This window comes from Cebus imitator, unplaced genomic scaffold, assembly GCF_001604975.1.
Source record: "Cebus imitator isolate Cc_AM_T3 unplaced genomic scaffold, Cebus_imitator-1.0 Scaffold476, whole genome shotgun sequence".
Taxonomy (NCBI): domain Eukaryota; kingdom Metazoa; phylum Chordata; class Mammalia; order Primates; family Cebidae; genus Cebus; species Cebus imitator.
In genome coordinates this window covers 690514-708214 of record NW_016107791.1, presented here as the reverse complement: position 1 = coordinate 708214, position 17701 = coordinate 690514, and the positions used below count along the sequence as shown (strand labels likewise).

At 43.2% G+C, this 17701-nt stretch overlaps 1 protein-coding gene across 2 annotated transcripts in view; it reads right to left on the bottom strand.

Annotated features, from left to right (window-relative positions):
* RHOQ (ras homolog family member Q) overlaps positions 1-17701 on the bottom strand; it is a 42878-nt gene that overhangs the window by 8804 nt on the left and 16373 nt on the right. The gene's annotated exons all lie outside the window — the stretch shown is intronic.

Here is a 17701-nt window from a genome sequence, read left to right as displayed (position 1 = left end):
TTTGCATTTCTCTAATGACCAGTGATGATGAGCATTTTTTCATATGTTTGTTGGCCTCATGTATGTCTTCTTTTGTAAAGTATCTGTTCATATCCTTCAGCCCTTTGTCAGATGGGTAGACTGCAAAAGTTTTTTCCCATTCTGTTGGTTGCCGATTCACTCTAATGACTGTTTCTTTTGCCGTGCACAAAGAATTGAATATAGCTAGATGTTACCTAAGTACTATAATTTATAACAACCAATACACACTGAATATTATGTGTCAGGCACTAGTCCATATGCTTTCTCATGGATTACTTATTCAATCCTTGTAACAACAATAGGACACAAGTACCGTTAATTCTGACTTTCATTTGAGTAAACTGAAGCACGGAAGTTAAATTACTTGTATAACAATGTACAGCCAGTAAGTTAAGGAGCTAAGATTCTAATCCTGGCAGTTTTTACTCCAGAGTCTATACTCTTAATCACTATACAGTTTCACTGAGACCTTCCAGCTTTGTTTCTATAGTTTTAGTAATTATGTGTGTATATAAAAATTTAAAGAGAAACATATATAGTAAACCCACCAAAATCCTCCTTTACTCTCCAATTTCCATTCCCTCTACCTAATATTTTCATATTGATTCTTCCAGTTCTTTTTCTATGCATGAATATACCAATCACTGTATATATTCCTGCCTCTGTACATACAGTGAAATCATGCAGCACTTGTTGTTCTGCACTGTCTTTGTCTTGGACATCTTTCTAAAGCAGAACATGTTAGACTCCCATATCATCTTACACTGTTGCTTCAAGTCCACAGAGCAGCTATACTCCTGATGGTTATTTTAGTCTATCACAAAAGGCAGTGAGTATCCTTTTTTGCATAGACTATTTTATGTGACACAAAATTCTACTTATTTACATTCTCGAGAGTGAACAGAGTCCGGATTCCATTTTTGGCATAGCTAGACTCTCATCTGGTTTCAAAGAAACTTTATTTTTAGCCTGGGCCACCTCCCCTCTTAAACGACTCACTTCACTACAGAACTACACAAATGTGGAACTAAGGGAGTATTAAAAACATCATCTTCCACTTGGGAGTTTCAGCAGTCGTATTTCCCTCATGGAACAATTTTCCTTTCATGCAATTTTCTGACATTTTTCTTGATAAAATTTTTAACTCAAGCACGCTTGACTCAAACACTTGACTGGTGGGTAACCCTTTAGTTTTTCTGTGATGCCTTTGAAGGGCACACCTATAATCTGCAGCTGTGGGTGTTAAAAGCTTTCTCAGGTGTTGGCTATCGTAGGACACAAGGGGAAATGCCACCCTCAATCTTCAGCAACTTTTATTTTTTTAAGTGGAAGCCACTAAATGGCTTTAACTAAAGTAGTGCTCTGGTGTTAAGAAAATCGTAATGAAGAAATCAAGTAGGGTGGTTATGAAACACGTCACACCCCAGACAGTTACTAGGGGAAGACTACTCTTGGAAATGTAACGTTTTTAAAATCAGCTCGTGTTAAACAGTACAATCAGGTGCCTTATATGTACTTTCTGTGCCCTACTGCCTGTTTCAAACTGCAAGTCCATAAAAGAAAAAAAAAGAAACAGTATTTCATCTTAGCATCCCACCCAGCAACTCCACACTTCTGAGCCAACCTGCAGTTGGCATGGCCGGGAAATGGGGTGTTCTCATTAAAAAGCACTCCTCATCCATATTTAGATTTCCAATTTTCACAGAAATAGGAATGGGGATACTATCCCACAGGATTATGAGGAATAAACGAAATAATGCAACTAAAGCACTGCACATAGCACCTGGCACATCAAAGAACTCTCTGAATGCTTAAACATAAATCCTTTATCCCACGGGAAACCGATTCTCTTACTCTGCAAATCCATGCAGGGTCCCATGAGTCTCACACTCGTCCCAGCTTTGCAGCTCCCTCCAACCACAGCGAAGAAACCCCTTTAGTAAGAAATACAATTTTCTACAACTGGCATCAAAACCCACAACACTCAGGTATCTTGAGACAGTACAATTTTCAGATGAATAATAATGATACATTATTACTGCTAATTAGTCACTTAGCCTTAAGACATATAAAATGCAACAAAGATTTATATTTAAGAAAGCCAAATGAGAGATTTTCATGGAAATTTTACTTTTCAAGCAAGTTTACCTCCTCAGGGAGACAGAGTGTGTGCTCTTTCTCTGGTGGGAGATGACAAGAAATAACAACTAATTGAATGCTATGTTCTCTAGAGATGCTTGACAGTATTAATCCAAATATCTTTCAGAAGGTAAATATATTGTACAGATTTCTTTCATAACCACAGTGAATCCTGACTTTCCTTTGGGAGAGACATGTGGGCACAAAGGAGGGCAATTAGACCAATCATTTCTAGATATTTCTTAAATTGTAGATTTTGTTTGAATAATTAAAATGTGAAGAACTGGGGTTATTAAAAAAAAACAAAAACCACATATGTTTAGACCTTCTTGAAAAGAAACGTTACTTCTTAAGTCCGAACTATCTCAAATGAACTCTTTCTGCCTGTCATCTCTAGCTAAATAACTGGCAGTTAGTGGCCAGGCGCAGTGGCTCACGCCTGTAATTCCAGCACTTTGGGAGGCTGAGGCAAGTGGATCACCTGAGGTCAGGAGTTCAAGACCAGCCTGGCCATTATGGCGAAACCCCGCCTCCACTGAAAATACAAAATTAGCTGGGCATGGTGGCACGTGCCTGTAATCCCAGCTATTCGGAGGCTAAGGCAGAAGAATCACTTGAACCCAGGAGGTGGAGGTTGCAGTGAGTAGAGATTGTGCTACTATACTCCAGCCTGGGTGACAGAGCTAGTACTTTGTCTCAAAAAAAAAAAAAACCAAAATTGGCAGTTAGTACAAGAATGAGACCTTTCTGCTTCTAGCCAGCTGAGTAATTATAAGTCTAATAATAGATAGCAAATTTAGAAAATAAATTATCCCCTGTGCATACTGTACCCTGCACTATCTAAAATGGTTTATATCTACCACACAGTATCCTGAGTGAATTTAATATGAAATGTGGGCTTTGGGAGTGAATGAGTCAAAGTGTGCAGAATCTTTCATCTCGAGCCATGTATTTTAAATTTGAGAACACAAAATCAAATGTAGAGCAACTGCCCTTACTTTTAAAAGATCAACTTATCAAAGTCAGAACTTCTCACCACCAACTCTCCAGTGTCCTCCTAATTAACAAACCAATTATATTTTAGTTCTAATTTTAAAATGTAGGTATTTAAACATTTCAGCATGGTAACTAGAACATTCTCAGGAGTAAAGTGTATTAAAGACAATTGTTCAACATCAAAACAATGAAAAAACTGGTGAATTTAGTCAACATGGCTGTTGGAGTCTGCAGGGCAGACTCTTTAGCTTTTTACCACTTGGTTAAGTACCAGAAGTATCAAGTTTTTAAGTGTGTTCTGGTAGCTTAGTGATTAGGCTCTCCCTTATTGAAGAGTCCTTGATAAGTGATAATGACAACCTTAACCTTTAAAAATACTACACACAGCCAGGTGCGGTGGCTCACACCTGCAATCCCAGCATTTTGGGAGGCTGAGGTGGGCAGATTGCTTGAGTCCAGGAGTTCAAGACCAGCCTTGCCAATGTGGTGAAACCCTGCCTCTACTAAAAATACAAAAATTAGCTGGGCATGGTGGCATACGCCTGTCGTCCCAGCTACTCAGAAGGCTGAAATGTGAGGATCTGCAGGTGAAGAGGTTGAGCAGTAAGCCATGAACATGCCTGGGTAACAGAGTGAGACCCTGTCTCAAAAAAAAAAAAAAAAAAAAAGAAAAATCACACACCACCATCTGACAAAAATCTGCAACAAAAAACTGAAGAAATGTGCTCTGAGAGGAAACAAAAGATCTTCTGATGCCACAGAGAAACATAGCCAGTGGCCATCAGCTGAAGATCCCTTTGTGTGCAGCTCAGCCAGGAGTGCCCATGAGCCCCTCTGCACCATTCCTTGTCCCCTCCACGGGGACCTGGGTGTTCCCTCCTACCTTAGTGGTCTCTGTTTAAAAACACCATTTTAGGATATGTACGTCTATTTTTAAACACATATCTAAAGCACATTTTCAATAAAACGACTCACATTGGACGATTTACCCTGTGCCATGCTTTGTTAGCTGGTATGCTATCATGTGTTATTTAAAAGCAATCAGCAAAGTTATTAAGACTACAGCCCTCTGGAGCTTGCTGAATCAAGCAAGTTGGAAATTCAAGATATAAACATGTAAAAAGACAGTCACATACAACAATGGGAGGGACAAAAGTATAAGCCGGAGCAGACGAATATAGAAATGCTTAATTTAAGAAGCATTACTAAACACCTATTATGTGCCCAGAACAGCGCTAACTGCAATAAATAACGGAGGGAAGGATGAGATTCAGATAACATCTATTTGTAAAACACCTTATAAACATTTGCAAAGCTCTCTCATTAAGTATCTGTATGTTAAAAATAAGGCAATGCCCTCAAATGAGCAGCAGTACCCGCAGGGTGCCTGTGCAGCCCTCGAGTGCCTTGCAGGTCCCAAAGCGACAGCCTCAAAGAGGAAACTGCAGGTGGGTGTGGGAACATGCATAAGGTTAGCACCCAAGAGGAACAATTCTGATAGGAGAAGAGATACACACAAACGCATAATGACTTTCGCTCTTAGGAAGTTCACAGTAAGGCAGACAAGATGTATGTGAATGTGGTATTTCAAGTTAGGATGTGTTAAATATAAAAAGTAGTAATGAAGGGAACACTAAGAAAAGACTTCTCAGAAGAGGCACTTGAGTTGGTCCTTACAGAGTGGAGAGAACTTAAACATGGCCATCGTGCTAGCAATGTGACTTTGGTCCAGTCCCTTATTCCTTAAGGTCTTAGTTTCTCTGTAAATGGGAGACTGTCAGTGACAAATGCTTTGAAGACCATAAAAACTATAGGAATATATTACAATCCCAAATAATAGAGGATAGCACTTTGATGTAGGAAATAATCATTTACTAAAACTAGAGTTTTCCTCTGCAACAACCTAGAATGAGAAACCACCTAGAATGAGGGGTAACAAACAGATAAGCCCCAGCCTTCCAAAATCTAAAACAGCTTCTGACTACTTGAAGAGAGATATGAAACCTATGACAACTAAGTAAGAATATCCCTGAAAAGTGGTGGCTTTGTGATACATGTGGTAGCAACTCTCTGTCACTCCCAAGGCACAGGGTAGTAATCTTCATCCACAACATCCGTTTCTAGTGAGAAGCCCAAACAGGCATCAGGCGTGGTTCTCCAAACCCCGCACCCTACAGTGGGTGCTACACACAAGCCCTACGTGTCATGAAGCCAGCTTCTGAGAATGAAAGCTGTTTTGTCATCATCTAACTTCTATGTCACAATGTATCTCTGGTGATGCTTGGCCACAGCAGTCCACGAAACCTCATTTCTGTTGTGTAGTCATTTTGTCACTTTTGAGTTCGTTTTATATTTAACTTTGTGAAATGAAAGCATCGGGTTTTACCTCCTTAAAAATAACTCTGTTTTTCAAGGAAGCTGGGTTGGGTCCCTTCTGAAAACATTTTGGTAGGTTTGGTTCAAAACTCACCACTGATGAGTTTACTGAATTTGCCTACCACCTCCTACTACCTCCCAGCACTCCTGGACTAAAGAAAATTTGGGAAAGAAAAAGTTTCTTTTAGGTGCTATACATTTCTAAGAGGTCACTGTTTTTCAAAAACTTTGCAAATGTGGTGTTTTCTTTTCTTTTTTAATTTTCAGTTCAGTTGTGAAATGATATTTATATGTCACTGGCCTGATTAGCACTTAGTAAAAGAATTCTTGAAATTAAAGGTTTAGCTTCTTACTTTTAGCTACTGTCATCTTGATACATTTTGCTTTATAAGAAGTCAGCCTCCTAATTAATTTACCAATTATTTAGGAGCTAGGGAACCAGAACTTGGGCTTCTTTTCCATCGCTACTTTCATTTTGGCCACCTGACTGATTGTAACTCCTGTTTAGGTTAGCTGGAGGAAAAGGAGAGAAAATTTACATCTGGTGGAGCAGAAAGAAACCAGCTAGAGGACTGGCTTTGCCATTATCTTACTGTTGTGAGGAACTGGCACTTTCTCATCTCTAAAAGCAGGGCACTGAACTAGGAGATCGCCACGTCACATGATGCAAAACGCTCAAACTAACACTCTTTACCCTTGTGAGCAGCCCTAGTAGCAGATTTAATGTGGGAGGAGGTTCACACTACTGGATAAAAATCAAGTTTTAGGATTCCATGTTATCTAAGCTGACCACCACACGGCAAAGGATCAAGACTTAATTAAATATGGCCCTCAGGCAAGCTTCATTTCCCCATCTGTGAAGGGAGAGTAAATATAGCATACACATGTTAAGATAAATGAGAGAGCTGGTCAAGTGTTTTGAGCTCTTCGGCAGACAAGCCTGACTTTCCAAAAAAAGACAAACCACAACTTTGGAGCCAGTGCTATTTCTTCTGTGGATGGTGAGGTGACTTCCCCAGTTGTAAAGGATTTAGAGCTGAAATTCCATATTGTCTGGAGCTATAATTACAAGTCTCTTTCACTAAAACAGAGGTCAGCTGGGCTAAAGCATGCAGAAAGAAGGTAAACGTCTGGCCACATTTCCATGTGGCATACTCCTTTCCTAACTTTTCGGCACAAACTTCATGTTGATAGAATATTCACTCATTCACTCCACAAGTATCTGGCAAGTAGGTGCTGAGCACTGTGTAGAGAGCAGTAAACACAGCACAGACTCTGCCCTCCTGCCGTGCAGAGTACAGCAGAGGAGCAGCCTGTGCACAGGGCTGTGAGCTAGGGCAGTACCACCCTATGTCTGGGGGGCATTTTAGACATTTGGGAGGTGCTTTCAATTGTCAAAATGAGTGGGGAAACTCTGCCACCAGGGTGGGAGCCATGGTGCTACATGACCTGTGTGAGGGAAACCAGCCCCCGGCCCTGCATGACTGGTGAATGAACTGCTAGACATTCACAAATCTGAAAAAACTCTTGTGGGAAAACAGCCTGTTGCATAGCAAGAGTGACACCATCTTGAAGTAAAAATGCCACAATGACCAATCTTTGACGCCTACAATTCAAGGTATTCCAGAGCATAGATAAGCCCTCATAACCTCCCCAGTAGTCATGAGTTTCTAAAGGAAGTCTGAGACATGATGAACTTCCTGTGTCTTACCCTCAAGGCCTGCTATATAAAGGGTACTTTCTGGAGGTTGGTTGTGAGACTCCACCATCTCTTGGCCTACCTAGACATCATTTCTAACATCTGTTTCTAAATCTCTGTGAAATATTTCTTTCTGAGAAACTGGATTTGTCAGCCTCCTTCTTCAGGCTCTCAGCTCCCTCGGCCTTTGAGGGTACATAGATCTGCTCACCATGAAACACCTTCTATAATTGCATGAATCTAGGACCCGACTCTACTGCATATATAAAAAATAAAGTTTTATGGAATAACTTCAATGCATTTTTTAAACATTTTTTTTCTTTTTTTTGAGCAGGGTTTCAGGCTGTCACCCAGGCTGGAGTGCAGGGGCGTGATCAAAGATTGCTACAGCCTTGACCTCCTGGGCTCTAGCTTCCACCTCAGCCTCCCGAGTAGTTGATACTATAGGCATGTGCCACCATGCCACGCTAGTTAGAAATAATTTTTATTTATTTTATTTTGTACAGACAGGGGTCTTGCTCTTTGCCTGGGCTAGTATCAAACTCCTGGGCTCAAGCAATTATCCTGTGTCAGCCCCTAAAATGTTGGGATTACAGACATGCACCATGACTCTCAGACTTTATGAATTTTCTACAAGGTAATTTCAGTCCACATTGAAGGAGAAAGACTTTATCTTGTTTGAAACATCACAGGAGGCTGGGCGCAGTGGCTCATGCCTGTAACCACAGCACTCTGGGAGGCTGAGACAGGTGGATTGCTTGAGTCCAGGAGTTCAAGACCAGTGTGGGCAATATGGCAAAACCTCATCTATACAAAAATACAAAAATGAGCCAGGTGTGGTGTGTGTGCCTATAGTCCTAAGCTACTGGGGAGACTGAGGTGGGTGGATCTCTTGAGCCTGGGAGACTGAAACTGCAGTGATCTGAGATCATGCCACTACATTCCAGCGTGGGTGACAGAGTAAGATCCTGTCTCAAAGAAAAAAAAAGAAATAAGAAAAAAAAGAAACATCACAGGAGTTACTTACCATCACAGAAAATCACATGCCACTAGCAATATTGCTCTTAGTATCTAAATTACCAATAAAATAAAAGTATGTCAGCCAATATTTACAGCTGTTGCATTCATGGTCATTTTACCCTAATAGGTACAGGCCTGATTACTTCATTATGATTTCTGGAATATTCGGCCCTGGAAGTTTAGGAATTTAACACTGAAATAAATAGTTTTATGATGAATTACTCTCCTTTTATTTCTCCTTTATATCACTGCCAGGATGTTATACTGATTTAAAATTACATGTATAGGGAGGTTATGTTATCTATAGATTTCATTTGAGGATAAGTAAAAAGGAAGTATTTGTTATAAAAATGGGAGATCGGTCTGATAAAATTGAGGTGTCAAGTCAGGCATTTAACAAATTTGGGACAAAAATGACTATAAATGCAAAATGGGGCAGGTGCTATGAAGGAAAAGAGCCAGATTCTGGGAGAGAGAATAACCAGGAAGACGAGTTTCAGTCTAGGCAGGCAAGAAAGACCTCTCTGCAGGGGTGACATCGAATCTGAGACCTGAGGGGCTGCTTAAGGAGCCAGACACAAGACAGTATACACAAAAGTCCCAAGGCAGAAAAGATCTGACATACTGAAGACCACAGGAAAAGCCAGGGTGACAGGTAGGGCTGGAGAGGGAGCCAGCTTGGACCACGAGAGCCCACCTGCAATGGAAAGTCATTAAAAGGTGAGCCCCTCCCCGCAAAAATCACAAAATTTGAAAAAGACAATCCAGGCTACTTCAAGGAGAACGAACTGGAGGCAGGCAGGAGTCTAAGGGGAGAGGTTATTATAGTAATTCAACTGAGAGAAGATGGAGGCTTAGACTAAGGGGTAGCAGTTGACAACTAGAGAAATGGTGGACTCTAGATGTATTCTGGAAGTAGACTCAGGCTTGGGTGATAAACTAGACGAGGAGCTAAAGAATGATTCCGTTTCTGGCTTATGCAGGTTGGATGAATGGCTTCTTTTACACAGATGAGGAACACTGAGGGTAGGAAAGCACCATAGGGAGAGAACTCAAGAGGACAGTTTGGGACGTGTTAAGCTTGAGATGTCAAGCAGGTGGCCAGAGGAGCTCTCTGCCTCTGAGTTCCAGAACTAGCTTGTTACTACATACCTCCTTTTAGCTAAACCAAAGTATCTCAAATTCAACATTTCTGAACTAAATTCATTTCTTCCCAGTCAAAACTACAACTCCTCCTGTGTTCACCATCTCACTAAAAGATATCACCACTCAACCAGGCTACCAGGATCAACCCCTAACACAAACACACACACCAAAGCAGTCACCTGCTCAGCCAGTCTCACTGTTCCTTCTCTCTCTCCATATTTCTTCACCTGGGAGCTCCTATGAGTCTTCTAGGCTTGAGTCTAGGAGTTACTTCATCCAGCAGATCTTCTCTGAACCCCAAATTCAGCTTAAGCGCCCCATGCTCCACGCTTCTGTAGCACTAGGAGCTTCTCCTGTCATCCGATTCTTTACACTGTAATACAATTGCCTCTTTTCTGCTGTGCATCTTCCCCAGGACTCCCTGAGGGCAGGGGACTATTGTTCACTGCCTGGCTTATGGTAGCAGCTTATTACATTCCTGCTGTATGAATGAGAGTAGCTCATGGGAAAGTGAAGTGAGAAAGGTCAGCTGCCGTCACGGTGCAGATAGCTTGCACAGTGCTAGCTGCACCTCCTTCACCAGCTACAAAACTTGTGGATCAAATACCTGAATTCTCTCCAGTAACAGGTTAATTTCTCAGGCTGCTGACATCACTATCAGCCAGAAATCAAACTGTCTCCTGTGAGCAGGGCCATTTTTCTGTGGCACACCAATGGGTCCAACCCACCTCCCTGAATACTGTCAGTTCTTAACAGGGGAACCTTAGACTGAGTGATGCTTTACGCATTTCTGCTGCTGCTTTTCACCACAACTTTTTCTGCATTGTCTTGACATTTGTTTTATCTAGGTATAGAGGATGCGGTTGACTGTCTATCCAGCATTCTTCTCCTACTTCCTCCTTCTTTTCCAAAGCCCTGATTCACTTCAGGACCCACCACCCCTTCTCCACTCAGACACATGCCCCTGGGGACCCTGGCCCCATACTTAGCTAAATCTAGAGTCCCTGGTTTGATTCAGCCAATCATTGAGTTTCATTCCCCACTCCTGCCCCTCCCACTAAGTCACTGGTTCTTGGTGGGCACATGACCTGGGTTGTCCAATCAGACTAAAGTATTCACTGGCTTTTCCAAGGTAGCTCCTGCCTGACCTTCTCCTCCTGCAGCTGCTCCCCACCTCCTCTTCCCTATAGTGTAAAAGAATCTGTCACTCACTGGCCCTATCTCTGCAGCTCATGGAGATTATTCAGGGCCCCCTCTACATAGGCCATTGCTGTGTTTTCTGTTATCACCACCAGAGTCTGTGACAGCTCAGTCCTAGAACCCGCACTTACTTATCCCCAGGACTAGCTATGGAGAGGGACATGTACAGACATCCCAGGTCCGACACTTCCACCACAGCAGCCCTCTCACCCTTTTCAACACTTGGCCTACAGAGGCTGACGTCTCCTGTTGACATACACACCCACACATCCTTTTAATAGACAAAGGCGACAAGCAGCCAAGCAGCAAAGAAAAGACCCTGGTAACTACACTCAGATGAAGGCTGCAGTGCTGCTTTCCTCCATGTCCAGATGAGGCAGCCAGAGCGCCTGCAGGAGTTAAGCCATGCCCAACAAACCCATGTGGAATATGAATACCTGAGCCCCACTCTGCTGGCCAAACAAACACATACGGTGCAATCTGCCATCTGAGGACGAGGTCGGCTTCCTAGCAGATAAAATCAGGATGTCCTCACAAACACGCTTGCACAGAACGGGCCCTTTCAAAAACACACACGATTTCTGAGGGGGAGATGAAAATGTTTTGGAATGGGCAGAGGTGGTGGTTGTACAACACTGTGAATATACTAAATGCCACTGGATTGTATACTTTGTTTTTTAATTTTCTGTTAGAGACAGGAGACAGGATCTGGCTCCGTCACCTAGGCTGGAGTGCAGTGGCACGATCATGGCTCACTACAGCCTCAAACTCCTGGGCTTAAGCAATCTTCCTGCCTCAGTCTTCCAAGTAGCTGGGACTACAGGTACATGACACACCACATCTGGCCAATTTTTGATTTTTTGTAGAGATGGGGGTCTCATTATGTTGCCCAAGCTGGTCTTGAACTCCTGAGCTCAATTAATCCTCCCATCTTGGCCTCCCAAAGTGCTAGAATTATAGGCATGAACTACTGCACCCAGCCTGATCATATACTTAAAAATGCTTAAATTTATGTTGTGTGAATTTCACCTCAATTAAAAAAAAAATACACACAGGGGCTGGGCATGGTGGCTCATCCCTATACTAGCACTTTGGGAGGCCAAGGCAGGAGGATCCCTTGAGCCCAAAAGTTTGAGACCAGCCTGGGCAACATAAGGAGACCCTGTCTCTATTACGAGAAAGAGAAAAAAAGGCTGGGTGTGGTGGCTCATGACTGTAATCCCAGCACTTTGGGAGGCAAAGGCGGGGGAATCACGAGGTCAGGAGTTCAAGACCAGCCTGCCCAATAGGGTGAAACCCCATCTCTACTAAAAACACAAAAATTAGCTGGGCATGGTGGCATGCCCACACCCGGGAACCCGGGAGGTGGAGGTTGCAGTGTGCTGAGATTGCGCCACTGCACTCCAGCCTGGATGACAGAGCAAGACTCTGTCTCCAAAAAAAAGAAAAAAAAAAAAAAAAAGAAATACACACAGGTCCACAAGTGTGCAAAGGTATGATCTTGCCTTGCAGGTACCCACACATAAGTGCATGTGTAAGTACACATACACACTCACCTAGAGAGGTGCTGCAGAATTACCCTGCAAGAAGTCCCAGGAGGCCAACACATCAACTCTTCGCAGTGCACATTCATCACCGCTGAGCAGAGCTTATCCTCCTTGTGTGGTTTTGAGGCCTCCCCTCCCACTGCCTATTCTGTATTACTTCCCTTTTTCTTCTTCCCACCAGCTCTGGCCCTTTTATACTACAGACAGTTCCCCATAGGGCTCTTCCAGATCTATAACAAAACAAGTAGCCTCGCTACATCACTACAGCCTACGTAACTCCACAGCGCAGAAGAGCGCCTGCTCATGCTTTCACAGCAGACAGCCTACCCTCTGGCCCTTCACCATTAGACTGGGAGACAGGCCACCTCACTGATGAGGAAACAGGCTCCAAGAAGCTCACCCCCGGTCCAAAGTCACACGGAGAGCTGGGTAGGAGTGAAGCAGGAACGCAATTCTCCTAACAATGAGTTTAGGACCCTCTCCCACCACCCCCTCTTTGTTTCAACAAAGGTAGTCTATCATGGGTTTCAGACACAGACCTCCTGAGTCTGAGTCAGGCTTTCTAGCTGTGTGGGCCTGGGTAAGTTACTTACCTTTTCTGTTTCTTTTATCTATAAAATGGCCTACTAATGGAGCCTCCTCTTAAATGCTGGGAACAGAAATGAGCTAAGGTATGAAAACACTTAACACATATACTGGCTACTAATTTATAACCACATCCAAGTATTCCTTTTCCATTCAGTTTCAGGAGATTTGGGGCAAAGTAATAAATAAGAAGAAAATGAGAACTGAGTGTGAAATTAACTTCAGAACAAACACATTGAGAAATTTTGCTGGTTTAAATAAGTGCATATGTTTACGTGGCAGGCAAGGACTAAAGTCAGGTATATTGCTAAAATATGGAGAAAATAGCCAAACTAATATATCTCAAATATGTTTTTCAAAAAAACCAATGGCTAGTGAGACCTGGGAAGGGAAAGGAGTGGAGATGCACGTGGGCTTTGATGTGGCCATGGAGTCCTCCCGCCCGTTTTGCACACAGCAGGCAGGTTTCAGTGGCTCGCTGTACAATAATGTGCCCATGTCTATGCTAGCATCCTCTGTGTTCCATGAAGTTCAGATAATCTAGCAGCTGAACTTTTTGATTTCCTACTCTAAAGGACCTGGCGAGGGAGATGTGCCATTTCTGAAGCAAAGCAAGAGCCAGTGAAACAAAATCAAACAGAAGCAATAGTACAGATGGACGAGGAAACTAGCAATAATAAAACTTTGTAAGAAAATCACCAGATAAGCTGTCATTCCAGTGGTTTCAAGTATCTATTCTCTTTTGTGTATTCTCATAAAAGCCTTAGAGTCAGCAATGGGACAGGTGTGGTCGTTCCTCTCTCTTTCTCCAGGGCAGTGAGGGCAGCTGGTTAGCCCAGGCTCTAGGTGAAGTGGTGGAAAACTATCACTGGACCAGTTGGGCTGGCAGCGGTGGGAGTCAGGGAGTTTCAGACTTAGAGTGTGGACCCTACAATCTGGTGAAATTGCATAGGGACCTGCTAGGTCCCAGTTCTTAGCCCCGCCCTGTGTTGCTGATAAGTGAGTCTAGTCAGAGCCTGTGCTCTACCACTTGGGCCTACGTTATGTGCTGGCCAGAAAATCAAATCGTGTGAGTCTCCCTTCAAAGAGCCACTGGCTTAGTCAAGCAACCAGTAAGACATTGGCATCCAGGGGACATCATGAGAACAGCAGAATGCAGATCTGGAGTCAGATCCAGGGCGGCCTCTTACTTGCCATGTATGTAAGCTTGTACAAGTCACTTCCCTGTCTCTGAGCCTATTTCCTCATGCACTAAAAAAAGGGGGATGCAGAGGGAGGGGTAGACAACATGACCTACCTCTTAATGTCACTGTTAGGGCTAAATGGGATAAACGGGTCCAAGGAAGCCTCAAATGTCGGCACAGATGAATGACAAGAGCCAAGAGCCACTGATGCTAAGTGCCACAGGGATTCAGAGTGGAGACAATACGTCTGCCCTTGACAACTAGAAAAGGCTACGTGGAAAAACAGGTATTACTGGATGTTCTCTGTTAATTTCTCCATCAAGGTACCCATCTTCAGAAGACTGTGCCCTTTAGAAGTCTAAACTATTTAGCTCAGAGTTCAAGGCTGGCCATGCAGTCATCAAACTCCTCTTCCCTCCTCTTCCCACCTTAGGTCTAATGACTTCTCTGATGAACGACTACTCTGTAGCCAAAATGAACACAGGCGGCTCCTGCACCTCCCCGCCCACCCTAGCCTCTCCCACATGCCTCCTTCTGTGCTCTTCTCTTGGCCTGGAATACCTTGTCCTGCCTGCCTGGGCCCCCTTCCCACCTCAAACCATACACATATACCAGCTCCTCTCTTAGGAAAACTGTCCAGACCATCTCCCACCTGTTCCCAGAGCTGGAAGTGCTCTTTCCTGCCCGGCCAATGTCTTTGATACCTGTATCAAAGGTATGTAAACATATGTATATATACACACATATACAGACACACACACACACACACACACACGCAAATATATATATATCAAAGGTATGTATACATATGTGTATATATATACACACACACACATATAAACATACACACATACATATATACCTGTATATAAATCTATATATCTATAATAATACATTAGATATAGTAGGATACTCTACTCATTTGAGATAGAGCCACATTTTGAGAATTAAGTTAATGGAAATCAATTTGTAATAGTTATTAGTCATCTGTAATATGGTTTATATTCAGATGACTGAGACACTTGAAAACACCCAAATCTAATCAAGGTGACTGCAATGTAACTAAAGAAAGCTATAATCTAATAGAGTATGTTTTGGCCTATCTGAAAAATATGTTAACGGAAAAGTCATGGTCTATACAGACTCTACACAGAGTCTAGCAAAATAGAAATTGCATAATGAGAATATTCGTGTCCATCCACCTCTGTCCAACAGTAAGATATTGGCTGCTGGAGCTGGTGGACACAACAGATCCTGGCCACTAAAAAGCCCTGCTCTCGTATGGAAGGAAAACGCCATCACGTGGGCCCAGGAGCCAGATGAAACAGAAACCTCCCAGAAATCGAACTCGATTTGCTCCAAAGCCTGTGTGCCAAGCAACCTCTTTATGAATTAATCAGGAGGCTGGCACTGAACAGAACATCCACCACTATAACTTTGTTCTGCATATTTATGTTTCTAACTATAAAAAAAGAGAAGACTTCTGTTAAATCCCAGCCAAGTGAACACATGCATTTATCTTTGACCTCTCCAAAATCCTTTAACATGTTCAGTAATTGTTTTAAAAAACATAAAGCCACAGGACAAAAAAAATAGGAAAAGAAATAACAGCAACAAGATTTAGAAGCTAAAAGGCGAAGAAACCAGTGGAACTGACTTAACAGGCCCAGGCAGCCAAATTCCAAGCCAGCAATGAGGGGCCATTAAGAAACACCTGACGCACAACAGGACTCCCTGAGGGTCTTAAGGTGTGGGAACTGGAGGAGCGCCTGCTTCTGGAGCTGTACTGAAGGCGGAGTCACAAGAAAGAGGGTGGAATGAGTTTGCTTTTTAATACCTTATCCCCTTCCCTATCATGGTAAATGCTCCCCAACCCTGGTGAAAGGCAGAGGGCTCCCCAAATGGGAGACACAAGGCCCAGTTGGAGTACACAAGGCCACAAAGAAAACTGAGACCTCCCCAACACCCTGCTTCTTTCACTGGCCTCCCAGGATGAACCCCTCAGGCAGAAGAGTAGAAGATTCTTTCCTGGTTTATATGACTAGCCCAAGAGGGAAGACCAACACTTGCTAACACTACAGGTTCCCCAATGGAAAGGCCACAACAGATCACCCTACAACTGTGATTCTCAACTGGGGGTGGTGAGTGAGGACAGGTGTTGCCCCAAGGGAACATCTGGGAATATCTGGAGATATTTCTGATTGATTGCCATCAACAGAGGAGGGATGCTGCTGGCATCTAGTGGGAAGAGGCTGGGGATGCTGCTAAACACCCTACAGTGCACAAGACAGCCCCTCACAACAAACATCCAGCCCCTAGTATCAACAGTGCTGAAGCTGAGAAACCCTGACCTACAGGGAAGCTCAGAGTTAACCAGCCCTGCCCATGCATGGTTTCTCACGTGCTCACTGCCTCTCTTGTAAACACATGACTAGACATCTGAGGAACTACCATGAAAGACGGAGATCAAAATGAGAGACTACACAGAGAGACAAAAACTTTGAAATACTATCATTAATATCTTCAGAAATTAGAGATGATATCCCATCAAAAAACAAACTAGCCAGGTGCAGTGGCTCATGGCTATAATTCCAACACTTTGAGAGGCCAAGGCAGGTGGATCACTTGGGCACAGGAGTTCAAGACCCACTTGGACAACATGGCAAAACTTCCTCTCTACCAAAAAAATAAAATAAAATTAGCCACAAGTGGTCGCATGTGCCTGTAGTTCCAGCTACTAAAGGAGGCTGAGGTGGGAGAATCACCTGAACCTGGGAGGCTGCAATGAGCTGAGATCATACCACTGCACTCCAGCCTGGGCAATGGAGTGAAACCCTGTCTCAAAAAAAAACAAACCCAAAGCCAGGCACAGTGGCTTATGCCTATAATCCCAGCACTTTGGGAGGTGGAGGTGGGTGGAACACGTGGTCGGGAGTTCAAGACCAGTCTGGCCATCACAGTGAAACCCTGTTTTTACTAAAAATACAAAAATCAGTCAGGCATGGTGGTATGTGTCTGTAGTCCCAGCTACTCGGGAGGCTGAGGCAAGAGAATCACTTGCCCATGAGGTGGAGTCTGCAGTCAGCCGAGACCGTGCCACTGCACTCCAGCCTGGGCAACAGAGCAAGACTCCATCTCAAAAAAAACAAAAAACCCAAACCACTTCGGAAAAGTAGAAAGAAAAAAAAAAGACGAAGAACATACGGAGAACAGGAAAAGGCACTTTAAAATTAAAAATAGAATCACATTTCAAAAACAGAATAGAAGGGGTAGATGATAAACTTGAGGAAGTTTCTATTTCTTCCCTGAATAAAGAAAAAAAAAAGAGAGAAAGGAAATACAAGAAAATTAGAGGATCATTCCAGCAACTCTAGCATCTAAATAGCGGAAGTTCCAGGGTAACAGAAGAGACTGACTGAAACTAAAGAAACGAAAGAAATAATCCAAAAACATTTGTTAGAACTGAAAGATATGAGTTTCCAGATTGTGAGGAGCCAGCCAGGCCCTACCTCAAAGTCTATGATGAAATTCCAGGAGGTTAAAATGGCAGATCCTAAGTTTCAGAGAGGAAAAATGAGTTCCTGACAATGGATCAGGGATCAGGTTGGCATGAGACTTCTAAACAACTTAAATAGAAGCTGAAAGACAATGGAACAATGCCTTAAAAATTCCAAAGGGAGGCCGGGCGCGGTGGCTCACGCCTGTAATCCCAGCACTTTGGGAGGCCGAGGCGGGTGGATCACGAGGTCAAGAGATCGAGACCATCCTGGTCAACATGGTGAAACCCC